Here is a 14,263-nt window from a genome sequence, read left to right as displayed (position 1 = left end):
TACACGCATAGACCTGTAATTAATTATAACTCCCTGTTACATGTACGGTTTTAATTCGCTAGTAAAATTATAAAAACCGTATATAAATTAAAAGAAAAAAAACTCATTCACTAGTAAGCAGATCCTTTCAGTAAATATAATTATATACAAGGACTTTTATAATAGCCTATCAAAATCCTTTTGGTGTTATATTAAAAAAAGAAGTATTAAAAATGATATAATTGGACTAATGTGGATAATTCCATGCAAAATTTTGGTGAAAATGAGGAAATATTATACTATGACACACCCCTTTTTTCTAGACCCCCACCCCTTTTAGAACCCACTTTCAAAATCTCGGTTAAGTTTACGTACGACACTACACAGGCCAGGTGACGAATAGAATCGCCCTGAGGTCATTTTAAAAAAATTAATTGTTTTATGGCTCAGACAGAACAGGTGACTCAACAGGTGACAGGATTTACCTGTCCAATATTGCAGTAGAAGATATTCGTTCCCTTACAGTTCTGATCATCCGTGTGTATATAGTGTACAAAAGTGCGTTCCTGTTATATACAAGAAGCTTTTACAGATGAGATGATGACAAAGGTATACTAGTATATTCCAACATTACAGTAAAAATCCTTAATTGTATAATTTCAAAATCGCCTACATACATGTAGGGAAACTGAAGCTCTAAAGTTTGTCATACCTCTGGTTATAGCTACAATTTATGATATGCATTAAACTGTATTGTACATACGTGTAATAAGATTCACCCATTCTACTTTTCGAAACACTATACGGTGGAATCTATATGTACAATCTATACCTGGTGTACACTGAACATACTATTTTGTACGGTTCATATTGGTTACCAAGTGTCTACACGTTGAAGTTCAATAAAAGTGTACATTGCGCGTTTTTCGATTCAACTTTTGCGCCAATTGGATAAAAACTAGTTTAATTGTCCCAACATATTTCCCCGTGGTTGAATTGCGCTTAAAAAGACTGGCACTAATTGTGTCAGTCTACCTGTGAAAGGTAGTGATATCAAATATTTTATAAAAATATGAAAATAAAATAGAAGTTAAGAATATATATATCCAAAAAATGCCAAAAAAGATGTAATCTAGACTTAAATAGATTTACCTTGTATTGGATCTAGTACTGAAACATCTTTAAATGGACATTAACTCCGCCCGGATAACTTGCCGGTCCCAAGTCTGGATGTCCCTATCATATGTAAAATCAATTTCAATTCTTCCCATGCGCGGTTGAGCCACGGTGCTTCACACGTCATACAATAAGCACACAACCCATGTCATGCCAAAAACTGTTTTAAAATATAGGAGAGTTCTTCGTGATGTCATCACTTACCTGTGATTTGGATTTGGTTGGCAAAAAATCCCTTGAGTGGCATGGGGCATCATCTTTATATCATCATAACGTTTTTGGGATTCTAATCATGAATTTGCTAATTGTTTATTTCGTTGTTTATTTGCCAACCAATTTGACACTTAATTAGTGAATATGACATCACTAATGAGTTTAGCGAACTCTCCTTTAGGTTACAGACCACCAATTCAACCAATGAGCATTTGAAACGTAGGCAAAAATAGTCCTACGCAGAAATTACCCCTGTTCCTCATAGTGCTGTGAAAAAAGTTCTCATCTCATTTAAAAAATTTAAACAGTTTCTAAAAGGAAAAACATTTCTGTACATTTTATAGGTGCATTTTGCTTCTTGTGATGTGACGCCTAATCTCCATAATGATTTCTAAATATACCCCTATCTTGTGAAAACACTGGGATTTCCCATGCTATTTATAGACACTTCACTTCCGGTGACCAGTACTGCACTGCAAGTCTGCTAACCCCACATGCCATTCTGAGGATTGTGAGCTGACATATGTAGAATCATGCTGATATATAGTCCTCTGCAGGTTAAAGTTAAGGTAAAGTCCAGAGAAGCCATTGAATATTGTGAAATTAGCATAGAAGCCTATGGGAAGTGGAATTAGTGGTTTTTATCCTATAGTGGTCCAATTTCTATTTAAAGACTCCATGAGCGAATCAATGAAATACCAAAAAAATGTCAACCTTAAAGATCTGACAAGAATATCATAACATTATATCCCTTACGAATAAGCCTATTCAACGGTTTAGTTTACTAATTGGGCAAGTATCGAGCTTTCCGTGGTATGTGTAGAATATTACCGTAAAACAAATGGTGAGAGACAAACATGAATATTTGTCCATAACAAATGAATGGTTATTAACAAAGTTATCGCATTAATAAACTCTATATAAGAGTCAAAATGAAAAGTCTGCAAAAAATTTAAATGGTATTATCAAAGTACAACCGGAAAGTTTGCAACCATTGCAATGGTCATCGTCACTCGGTACAGGCATTTCCTTTGGACATTGAGGATTAAACCAGGTTTTGTGGCGGCTGTCCTTGGTCCCCTTATAAATTGATTTTTTAATGTGACATTTGTGCATAAGAAATAATCAAACAAATAGTTGCTTCACATATTTTCGATAAAAGTGAATAGAATGTATCATTTTCATAATTTTCTTGGGTAAATTTAGGGTCGTATGTCAGCTGCCAGTTTGTAAATATCTTGATCTGCCACACCAAACACGTACGAAGCCATATTACGGGATGTATTTATTACCTAGATTATAAGTACCCCCAGCTAAACCGACCACTTCCTGTATATTGTACTTAATTAACAGTAAAACAGAATATCGAGCTGTTAATACCTGTAGTCATTTTCTCGTAATAAACGAAAATTTGAGTTTTACGTATACATTTTGACTGCAGATTTTGATTTTTAAATTCATTGTAAAGATCAATTCAAATCAATATCTCTATAAGTTAAGTAAGGCAATCATGCTCACCAGTACAATGTTACAACAGACAACAGTACATATCCCAGTATTCTAACAACTGAACAGAAGATAATATACGTTACAAATGCAAATACACAATCATAATTAAAGTAATTAAGTTAAGACTAAAAACATGGAATAAGAACCTACATAAATCACACATCACCTTGACATTTCCAGTGATTTTGAAATATATGCATGTACTATATTTTGAAAGAGGAGGGGCTTCTAAAATAATAAGGCTAGACATACTGGCGTCACAACTCGATACAAAATGAAATTCATCCTCGACACTTTTCATTGTGCACAAAGCACACTATCTATTTGACATCTCTATACCATAGTAACACCCAGTTTGAACAAACAAGGAATGTGATGATTATCTTAGTTTACATCTAGTTAGGCATTTTTTTTTGTAATAAATCCGTTTTGTTAAATATTTTTGCAGACTTGGTACAAATTCAACAACAAATTTGTACAAATAACACTTAGGAGAGCCCTGAAAGGTTCCGTTTAGATCAAATGTTAAGTACCAGTCAACATAAAATTCAGACACTGCTAATGGAAAAGTAATTCATGTTGGATAAAAATAATTCACGGTGAAGAAAAACCTACCAAACAAACGATGCTTCTGTGCAAATTTCATTTACAATCTACATTTATGTACATACTTTTTCTCTATTTAGCGCAACAAACAAATAAAAAACTAAGACTGGTTATGTGATCAGTAACTGTTTCTAAACAAGAAATAAAATTAAATTGGGTTGGTTTTTGACGTGCTGTCTGATTTTTAGAAAGCCTGATAAAAAATGTACTTACGATTAAAATACTAGGAGTGTGAAATGTGGTGCACGATAGAACGTTTCCATGTGTTGTTACCCTTTGGTCCGTGGTCAAATCATAACTTGTCACATTACACCATAATTCGTTTCTTTCCCCTGTATTTCCAAACTCATTGAGAAACTTCGCATGAGAATAAGCACGCGAGGATAAGAACTTTCACTGCTTTCAAAATCTTGGATGCAATTAATATTTTAAACTCGTTCTTTCCAAAAGAGATACAGGTTAGTATCATTCATTCCCGAGTATTCGATATTGTCGTTTACTAAACGGAAATAAACGCGAGTTGAAGGATCACTCAGTCATAACAATTTTACTGCTACAAGTGGGGCTGCATGTACTGGACAACAACAGCAGGCCTTTCCAGATAATATTTACTAAAACCATGTAAACATGATGGCTTTTCAAAGGGTATGGTCTGGATTAGACCCCCCATTTTTTGTTGGATTTTTTTTTCAATATTTTGCCATTTTTTGGGCAAATGTGGCAGAGTCAAACTTCATAGTTTTCATATTTTAAGCAATGACTAAAACAGTATAAGCAATGACTATTTTTGAATGCTGAAATAATACATTTTGTATATGTTCCATAAGGAAGGAGTGCGCATGCTCCGGGTAAAGGCGGACATTTTTGGTTTGAGAAAATTTTTTGATAAAAATACAATTTTATAGCCTATTCCTCATATTTTTGGCATATAATAAGCACCAACAACACCTGCTTATCACACTCACACCAACAGATCAAAATTATTTTTTGAAAATTTCATTTTTCGATCAAACTTGATCAGCTGGCTACACAACTCGCCACTTACCTCGCCACATACATACAAAAATTTTTGACATCCGGTCACAACATCGCTGTGGTACATTTTATTTTTTACCACTTTCATCTTTACTTTTCATGTTACTAACATTGCTCCATCACCATTAAGTGCCTTTGGGTAAGCACAAAGGACAAAATAACATATCATCATTTACTTGCGCCACAGAGTAACGGAGCACAATATCCATCTCGAGCACGTGCCATCCGAGGCAGCAAACAGAATGTATAATATTAAGTTAGTACACCTTATCCTAGTGTTTATACTCTATCAAATGAAAACATCAACCAGTTACAAGTCAGTTGTCAGCAACTACACAAATATTCTGAACAGTACGTTTAGCAACAACATACATGTATGTACATACTCCATCACTAGAAGTAAAACATCTGATCTAGTCAAACATGCTGACATAAAGCTAAATCACTAGTACTATTGAAATACCACAAGGTTTAAAAAAACACCAACAGTCTAAACCTTCTAAATGATACCATCAGACATGGACATTTGTTTTCACCATACAAAAACAAACACAGATCAGTCCTTTTATACCTGTGCATGTTGCTACTTAGTACATCATCAGACATTCACCCAAACCCTGGTCCCTCAATGAATAACACAAAATATGAATGCGGATACTGTAACTCTGAAGTTACCTGGGACGACAATGGTATAATGTGTGATCACTGTGAAGTATGGTACCACAGTTCATGTCAAGGTATAGGTAATGATACTTATAATATGTTATCTGATAGCAGACATGTTTGGCTATGCCTAAGATGTGCACTACCAAATTACTCAAACGGGTTGTATGAATCACTTGTTTCACTAACTGATACCACAATCTTTGAGTCCTTACACTTAGACACGTCAACATGCTCAGATATCATTGATCAACCACAGGCAACATCGTCACCAAACCAAGCGAGAAATAAGAACATAAAAAAGACTAAAACTAAGAGACCACCTAAAAAACGCCTCACTATACTTAACATCAATTGCCAATCAATAAAATCTAAAGTCCCTGAATTACATCAAGTCATTAATCAAGTTAAACCTGACATTATCGTGGGAACTGAATCATGGCTAAAACCAGATATTAAAGATTCCGAAATATTCCCCAGAGACACATATAACATTTATAGAAAAGATAGAGGAGAATGAACTGGGGGAGGTGTATTTCTTGCCATCACTACAGATATGATTTCATCAAAACAACCTCAGCTAGAAACAAACTGTGAAATAACGTGGGCCAAAATAGACATCACAGGTCAAAAATCAATTTATATAGCAGCTTACTACAAACCACAAGAAAATGATATTGAAAGTGTAAACCAGATAAGCAAATCACTACAAGCAGTGCCTAAAACTGGACACACTTGGGTAATTGGTGACTTTAACCTCCCAAACTACAACTGGGTAACTGATGAATATAAACCAAACTGTAAATACTCAAATCTATACAATGAATTTTTTGACATCATGAATGACAATAATCTTGAACAAGTTGTAAAAATACCCACACAAAATGAAAACACACTTGATCTATTCTATACCAACCAGCCGTCACTAGTTCACAACACCAGAACACTTCCACCACTTGGCAACTCAGATCATGACATAGTCTTTCATGAATTATGCATTGAACTTGGTAGAAAATTAAAGACTCCCAGAAAATACACCAATACAAAAAGGCAGACTGGGAAAAGATAAAAGCAAGTATCATCTCATACAAAGAGTTTTATTTTAAAACAACAAAAAATAATACAGTAGAAGAGAAATGGCAAAACATCAAGTCTGAAATAGATAGTCTGATTAAAAAATTTGTTCCCACAAAGCAAACCAAAACCAAACAAGACCTTCCTTGGATAAACTATGAAATCAAAAGAACCATAAGAAAAAGAGACCAAAAATACAGGAAATATAAATCAGCCAAAGCAGAGAAAAAACCGAACCTGCTAAATCAGTACAAGTCACTAAAGAAACAAGTGCAACACCAACTTAGAAATGCTTACTGGTCCTACATAGAATAAATCATAGTCACTGACAGTAAAAATGAGGAAAACAGTGGAAAACCAAGCAAAAAACTATGGTAATTCATGAAACAACAAAAGAGTGAAAATACAGGAGTATCACCACTGAAAGTAAATGGAGTCACCCACACAAAACCATCAGAACAAGCAGAAGCATTAAACAAACAGTTTCACTCAGCCTTTACAACTCCAAAACCAATGAAACTGTCACATGTCACTGAACTAAACATCCTGAAGTCCAAAAAACATCCACAACATCATATGGAAGACATTCTAATAACATCGGAAGGGGTAGACAAATTACTAGAAAACCTTAACTCCAACAAAGCCATCGGTCCAGATAAAATCTCACCATTCTTCCTTAAAGAAACACACTCAGAACTTGCACCAGCAATAACAGATTTCTTAAATTCATCATTAGACACAGGAATCGTACCATCAGACTGGAAACAAGCTACAGTCACACCAGTGTTTAAAAAAGGTGCTAAAAGCAAACCTGAAAACTATCGGCCAATTTCACTCACTTGTATTCTCAGCAGTCATGGAACGTATCTTAGTATCAAACATTTGGACAAACATAACTTACTCTACGAATTCCAACATGGTTTTCGATCTAAATTATCCTGTGAAACTCAGCTAGTTACATTTATCCAAGAAATTACTGACAACATGTCTCATGGAACACGAACAGACGTAGCTGTTATGGATTTTTCAAAGGCCTTCGACAAAGTCGACCATCAAAGACTTCTCTTAAAACTCCAACGCATGGGCATAAGTAACAAAACAGTCAACTGGATCGAATCTTTCCTTAACAATAGACAACAGAAGGTAGTCGTTGATGGTCGAGAGTCTGGCAGTTGCCCTGTTCTATCCGGAGTCCCTCAGGGTTCGGTACTGGGCCCGTGCCTCTTCTTGATTTACATCAACGACATGCCAAACACCTTATCAAGTAAAACACGTCTCTTTGCTGATGACACTATAGTCTATTTCACCATAACTTCAAAAACTGACTGCAATACATTTCAAACTGATTTAAATAAATTGCAAAAGTGGGAAGAAGAGTGGTTGATGTCCTTCAACACAGACAAATGTGAAATCATCCACATATCTAGAAAGAAGAACCCTATAAACTTTGAATACACCTTACATGATAAAATTTTAAAATCTGCAGACAAAGTTAAATATTTAGGACTCACCATATCAAAAGATCTATCATGGAACAGCCATATAAATAACATCACGAATAAAGCCAACAACACTTAAAGATTTGTCAAGAGAAATATTAAAACCAATAACATCAAGACTAAAGAACTAGTATATAAAACCTATGTAAGACCTCAGTTAGAATATTGCAACATCGTTTGGGATCCTTGGCAGCAAACACACATTCATAAAATAGAAATGGTTCAGAGAAGGGCAGCTAGGTACACACTAAATCTATACAGTTATAAAGATAATGTCACAAAAATGTTACAACAACTCAGCTGGCCAACACTACAACAGCGCCGGCAATTTTCTTCACTCGTCATGCTATATAAAATAAACAATAACTTAGTCAACATAAATAGTCAGGTGTACCTTATGCCATCAAGAGATCATAAATTTGTACTGCCTTATTCACCAACAAGTTACCACTCTTCATCCTACTTTCCACCATAAGAATGTGGAATAATTTACCATCGGGAGTGGCTCTCAGTCCAGATCTACCATCATTTAAGTCTGGGCTGCAACAAATCATCTATAACTAACCAATTTCTACGTTTTTATATTATAGCAAAAAAAAAAATGAAAAAATGTAACTTATCACTTGTAAATATCTTTGCACTAATTATAAATTTTTATTTTACCCACATGCGCCTCCTAGTATTCTTCAACAGATTGAAGTTAAGGAGTAATCCGTAGATGTAGATGTAGAAGTTTAACTGTGCATGCAGTAAGACAAACTAGATAGAGGTAGGTACTGTCTCACATAAGGTACAGTACAAATGTTTTTTTTGTTGTTGAAATGTAGATATGGATAGTTATGGGTACAAATGTAACTTGTTTATGTTGTTAATCTTCTGTATTAACAATTCAGAAAGGCTTTAAATTTGAAATTAACAATATAGATATGATCATTTGAAACCATAATAGATTCAGTGCTTCTAGACTCAAATGTAATACACACACTGAAGATTGGATGCAAGTTTTCATTAGTGGGAATTGGGGTATAAGATTTTTGTGTTTGAAGAGAAATTGTGTTACGATTTGGAAATTGTATATACATGGCATATAAGTTGTACTGATTTCATTTTTTCTTCTCATGGACTTTCATCAGTGGACTTAGTACTGTCATATTTTAAAAAATTGGAATATTTTTTTTTGGGCACGACTTTTTGCTCTTATCTCTGAACATTGATTAAAAAAAAATGGTGACAGAATTTTGGAAGCCAGTGCAGCCCCTGTTTCAGTTACATGTTTATAACTCCATTTTACTGTCTATATACAGAATCTGAAAGTTATCTAATTTTGAAATGATGCATAATAAGTATAAGTTTGTTTTGAAGGTGCTCTATGTTGCTCAAGAGAGATTAGAGGATGCATGAAAGGGTTCTTAGTAATGACTCGTAAAAGGTGAGTGACGTATAAAGAACTTGCAAAATTAAATATTAAATCAACTATGTCTGAGGAAAGATAAACAAGCTCTAGCTAGATGTTAAGTTCTGGTAAAAATCACTATTACTTGCTATCAGGAGATATCTCTTTTTATATACAGATGCTTTTGTTATATGATTAAGCCAAAAACAAACATCTTTATTGTGTGAATATTCAATTGCAAATAGAGTTTGTCAAGTCCTGAAATTATAGTTTAACTGGACCATTATTTTTTAAGCTCTTCTCTTTGCACCACTAACATACCTTGTGTTTCAAAGGTAATCAAGGGAACCAATGTAATAGCGGCAATCAAAGGAATGTAATTCAGGGACAAAGACCAGACATGGAAAATAGACATACACAACAAAGAACATAAAGTAACTAAAATCATACACACAAAGTAACAAAAGCAAATGAGCAACTCAGACTACACTAAACTTGTTACATTTTTTGAAAGTTCAATGACAGCTTTCTCCACAATCTCTTAATTAATTTTGATTAAACTTACCCCCAGCATGTTGGACTTAACATTGAATGTTACTTATGTGCATTACAAGATAACTGCTTTAAGGATGCTTGCAATGAAAATTAATTCAACTAAATTGAAAGGTACCGTATGTATTATCATGCAGAATTGTTTTTCACCATTTCAGGGACCAGCCACCTGCTTGCCTCTATGGTGAATGACTAATTCAGTATATGCAAACTTGATAGCTTATCATATCAGGTATACACTGTTCTCCAGAATTTTTGTACTCCTGCTTTTTGAGACGGGACATATTATGGCATACTGGTGTCTGTCCATCTGTCCATACTTTGCACAATAAATCAAAAGTGCTGCCACGAACTTATATAGAAAGCACTTTATCTGTGTGTGTGTTCATGTTATCTTGTAGATGTCTGATTGCAAGTAATTTCAGCTGTTGATATTAGAAATGAACATATATCAAGTAAGAAAAGATAAGATCACTTTGATTACAAATAAAATGGTATTGTAAAATATTTTATATATATTGTTTGCATAAAGATTTTTACTTGTTTTATTCTACAGAGACGAGAAAGAAAGCATGTTTCATGGATTGAAGCTGACCAAGAAGAAAAAGAAGTGCCAAAAAGCTGATTATGGACCTGAATTTAGACTTCCATTAGAATTTTTATAATTTATTTAAATACTAAGATAAAAGTACTGCTCATACAGCATTCTAAGTTTATATTCTTAAACAGCATATTTATAGTCAGAGTGTCTTTGAATATTTTTTTCTATTTCGTTGTTTTACATTTGTGGTTGATAAGTGAATTTTCAAAGTGATTTCATTTCAAAGCTATAAAAGATTAAAAACTTCAAAAACATCCCTAAACAATACAACAAACCTCTCTCTTTTAGTCATTCAGCTTTTTTATTCATACTGCACAGAAGAAAAATGCACTTAGTGAATATGTAAGGCATATACTCTCTATGACTATCATTGTATTTTAACACAAGATATCCTATGGGAGAAAAAAAAATTCCATGGGAGATATTAAAATCCCATGGGAGAAAAAAAGTCCCATGGGAGAAAAAAATCCCATGAGAGAAAAAAAATCCCATGGGACACAAAAAAATCCCATGAATTTATAATTGTAACTACAAATTTATTTTAGTAAATATTGTAAAACAAAATGCAATTTATTAAATCCCATGCAAATCTGCATCCAATGGTTACTCACATGCCATGGTAGGTTGAAGAAAAAGCGGCGCAATATTTGCAATTCAGTGTTTTGCAAATTTAAATTGTCTTGTGTTACAGGTTAATGCAAATATGAGGTACTTTGAGATGTGAAATACACCTACATTTTCACTGTAAACATACAGTTAAACCCTTTTCCTTCTTGACAATATATCTGAGATTAGGTATTGAAACATTTTTAGCACTTTATAGTTACAATGGCTAATATATTAAGCCTCCAATTAGAGTGGATGTTTGTTATGGAGGAATCAGGGGACCAAAAAAGGAGAAAGAGTCCCTGTATTTGAAGGTCTGTATCTCAAAAAGTAGTTGAGATTTGATCGAGATATTTTATATTCTGAAGGACAGATATGTATAGAATTAATTAACTAATACATTGTCTGGAAATATTGTTACCGCATTTAATACATTTTCTAAATTCACATGCACTACTTAAATGAGATTGGGCGTATATACATGTACATGTATGCACACAACAAATGGTGTCTATTTCGGATAATTTTTCACCATTTCCGTATTATTTACTTTTTATATTATTTTTTTATGAGACGAATCGTGCTCTCCTTTTACTTTTCATTTACATCATAAAAAATTGTTAATTGAAATGGTTTTCAACTGAAAATCACAACTGAAGGTATCCGGAAATTACTACAGAAAGCAACCCAGGGAAAGTTTCAGGGCCAGATGTTAGATCAGCTAAAATGCTTAAAGAATGCGCCGATGAAATTGCACCACTTCTTTCAAAAAAGGAAGTATATATGACGCCAGCAACTACATACCTGTTTCCCTGACCTGCCTGTGTTGTAAATTTATGGAACATATTATAGTCAGCAGAGCTTGAAACATCTAGACAAGCACAAGATCCTTACCGACTGTCAGCACGGATTTAGAGCAAGGCACAGCTGTGAAACACAACTCATCACACTCAGCCACGAACTAGCAACATCTCTTGATAAAGGCCAGCAGACATGATAATCCTGGATTTTTCTAAGGCGTTCGATCGTGTTCCCCATAAGCGCCTCCTGAACAAAATCTACCATTATGGAGTGAGAGGACAAACACATAAATGGATAGAGTCATTCCTATCAGGAAGAACGCAACAAGTCATCATAGAAGGAGAAACATCTGAAAAGGTCCCAGTAGTCAGTGGGGTGCCGTAGGGCACTATATTAGGATCCTTACTTTTCTTGCTGTTCATCAATGACCTGCCAGATGTCCTTACATCGAAAACAAGACTCTTCGCAGATGACTGCATAGTATACAGGACAATAACATCAGCTGCAGATACAGAGATACTACAAGAAGACCTTGTCAAACTCGCAAACTGGGAAAAGACTTGGGGTATGGACTTCCACCCTCAGAAGTGTAGCGTTCTCACTGTCACCAGAGTACGATCATCAACTGAACATCAGTTACACTAAAGGGACAAGTGCTAGAAACATTAAAGAGTACAAAGTACCTGGGAGTTTACATCCAATGTAACTTATCATGGAAACATCATATTGATAGGCCCCGTGCAGGTCCGGGTATTAAAAGAATAGACCTGCAGCAGCGCTAAGCTTGTCGTAAAAGGCGACTAAATAGTACTCAGAAACCTAGCCGGGAGCTAGGCGCTCTGCCCACAGAGCAACTGGGATGTGTGCCCCAGGTGGTGGAATGGGGTTGTCAGGCTATAATACGGAAAACCTGACCGCAAACCATAGTGGTGCACCCTGTTGGGAAAGATGCCACGTTCCTTGCACGTTAAAGAACCCTGCTGTGGTATTCGATAGGAGTAGGAACCTTTGCGCTCCGCCACAGGAGGCTAAATTGCCCGACCTTACCCATCCTTCCCTTTTTCTAGTGGCAATCAAAATTTGTCGACCCTGTTATCCTTGTGTCCTATCCCTTTTTTTTCATTTCATCATCATTTCATGTTCATTTTATCATCCATTTTATGTTCATAGTCTTAATATAGCTGAAATGTTGCTGCTCGGACGTTTAACCCCAACAATCAATCAATCAATCAATCAATCATATTGATAGAGTAACAAAGAAGGCAAACAGCATGCTTGGATTCCTGTGACGCAACCTTAAAACATCAAACTCAGAAACCAAGACAAATGCATACATCGCAATGGTCAGGTCCAACCTTGATTACTGTGCCACTATATAGAACCCCCTCCAGAAATATCAGGTCAGGAAAATAGAAATGGTCCAGCGACGTGCAGCCCGCTATACCACCAACCGCTATAGGAACACCAGTAGTGTAGGGAGCATGTTAGACGAACTAGGCTAGGACACACTTGAACATAGAAGGAAGAACTTACAGTTGACTATGCTCTACAAAGTAGTAAATAACCATGTTGACATCCCATGCAAAGAGTATCTTGCACCGCAGAACTCCAGAACCAGATCATCACACAACAAGAAGTTTCGACAGTACTCTATAAAGACCAACATCTTGAAGTACAGCTTTTTTCCAAGAAAATACTAGTTTGAAATTCATTACCAGCATCAGTAGCTGAGGCTCCCTCCTTGATATCCTTCAAGAGGGATTTGGCCACAGTCACCTTCTAATTCTGCTATCCTCCCATTTGCCCAGTAGGTCAAATGATGGGCTAGAGCTATGTCGGCGGGGTCTTAGACCCTGGTACCGCCACGGAAGCCGAACAGGTCTAGACCAGATGATTGAAAAGCAAATGGAGCCTCTCTCTCTCTTTATTTTTAATTTGCTCTTTACAGCTCTATTATTTGTGTCGGACATAATTCTCCAAAATTTTTCTTTCGCACCGGAAGCATTGAGTGATTGTCAAGTTTGACAGATCAACGTAATTATGTAGATGTTAATGTAGATGTCCACGTGTGAATCCGCAAACCTTTGTCTTTGTGCATCATCTTGTCTGAGTGTGTCTTGAAGGCTGAACTAACCTTCCCTGAGCCCCTGTTTTGTGGGTTTTGCTTAAGTCACGATAGGCCAGAAAATGTATAATTACTTTCCCGGCGTCGGCGGGCCGCGTTAAGGCAGTTTTAAATGAACAACTTATGCTAGGTCAATCATATTTGTTATGCAGTTGCTTAAGTATCACTATACCACAATTCTCTATCCTTTTCATGCATATTCCCCGCTAGTCAACGTCTATTGACTTTGAATTAATTTTCAAATTTTTAATATGAACCCCCTATGCTTTGTCTTTTGTTTGTTTGTTGGGGTTTAACGTCCGAGCAGCAATATTTCAGCTATATTCAGACGAGCTATGCTTTGTCAATCATATTTGGTATATAGTTGCACTAGCCTCAGATTAAAAAATCATTTTCTAATATTCCTGATTTAGTAATATTATAAAACATCA

At 35.4% G+C, this 14,263-nt stretch overlaps 1 protein-coding gene and 1 long non-coding RNA gene across 7 annotated transcripts in view; both read left to right on the top strand.

Moving 5' to 3' along the window:
• Positions 1 to 14,263, top strand: part of LOC148620519 (methylthioribulose-1-phosphate dehydratase-like) — a 51,634-nt gene that overhangs the window by 15,675 nt on the left and 21,696 nt on the right. The gene's annotated exons all lie outside the window — the stretch shown is intronic.
• LOC148620521 (uncharacterized) lies at positions 2,049 to 10,404 on the top strand. Of its 6 annotated transcripts, none has more exons than XR_015921822.1 (5): positions 2,049 to 3,941; positions 8,435 to 8,523; positions 9,117 to 9,183; positions 9,858 to 9,931; positions 10,256 to 10,404. It is a non-coding gene; the product is annotated as an uncharacterized LOC148620521 (long non-coding RNA). The 6 variants fall into 6 exon arrangements; XR_015921823.1 differs by lacking the exon at positions 2,049 to 3,941 and adding an exon at positions 3,962 to 4,579; XR_015921824.1 differs by lacking the exon at positions 2,049 to 3,941 and adding an exon at positions 3,962 to 4,657.

Source organism: Perna viridis, chromosome 4 (assembly GCF_037379345.1).
Source record: "Perna viridis isolate PV_CMFRI_1.1 ecotype Kerala chromosome 4, ASM3737934v1, whole genome shotgun sequence".
Classification (NCBI taxonomy): Eukaryota; Metazoa; Mollusca; class Bivalvia; order Mytilida; family Mytilidae; genus Perna; species Perna viridis.
Note: the sequence above shows the minus strand (reverse complement) of the source record. Positions and strands in the feature narration are given on the sequence as shown.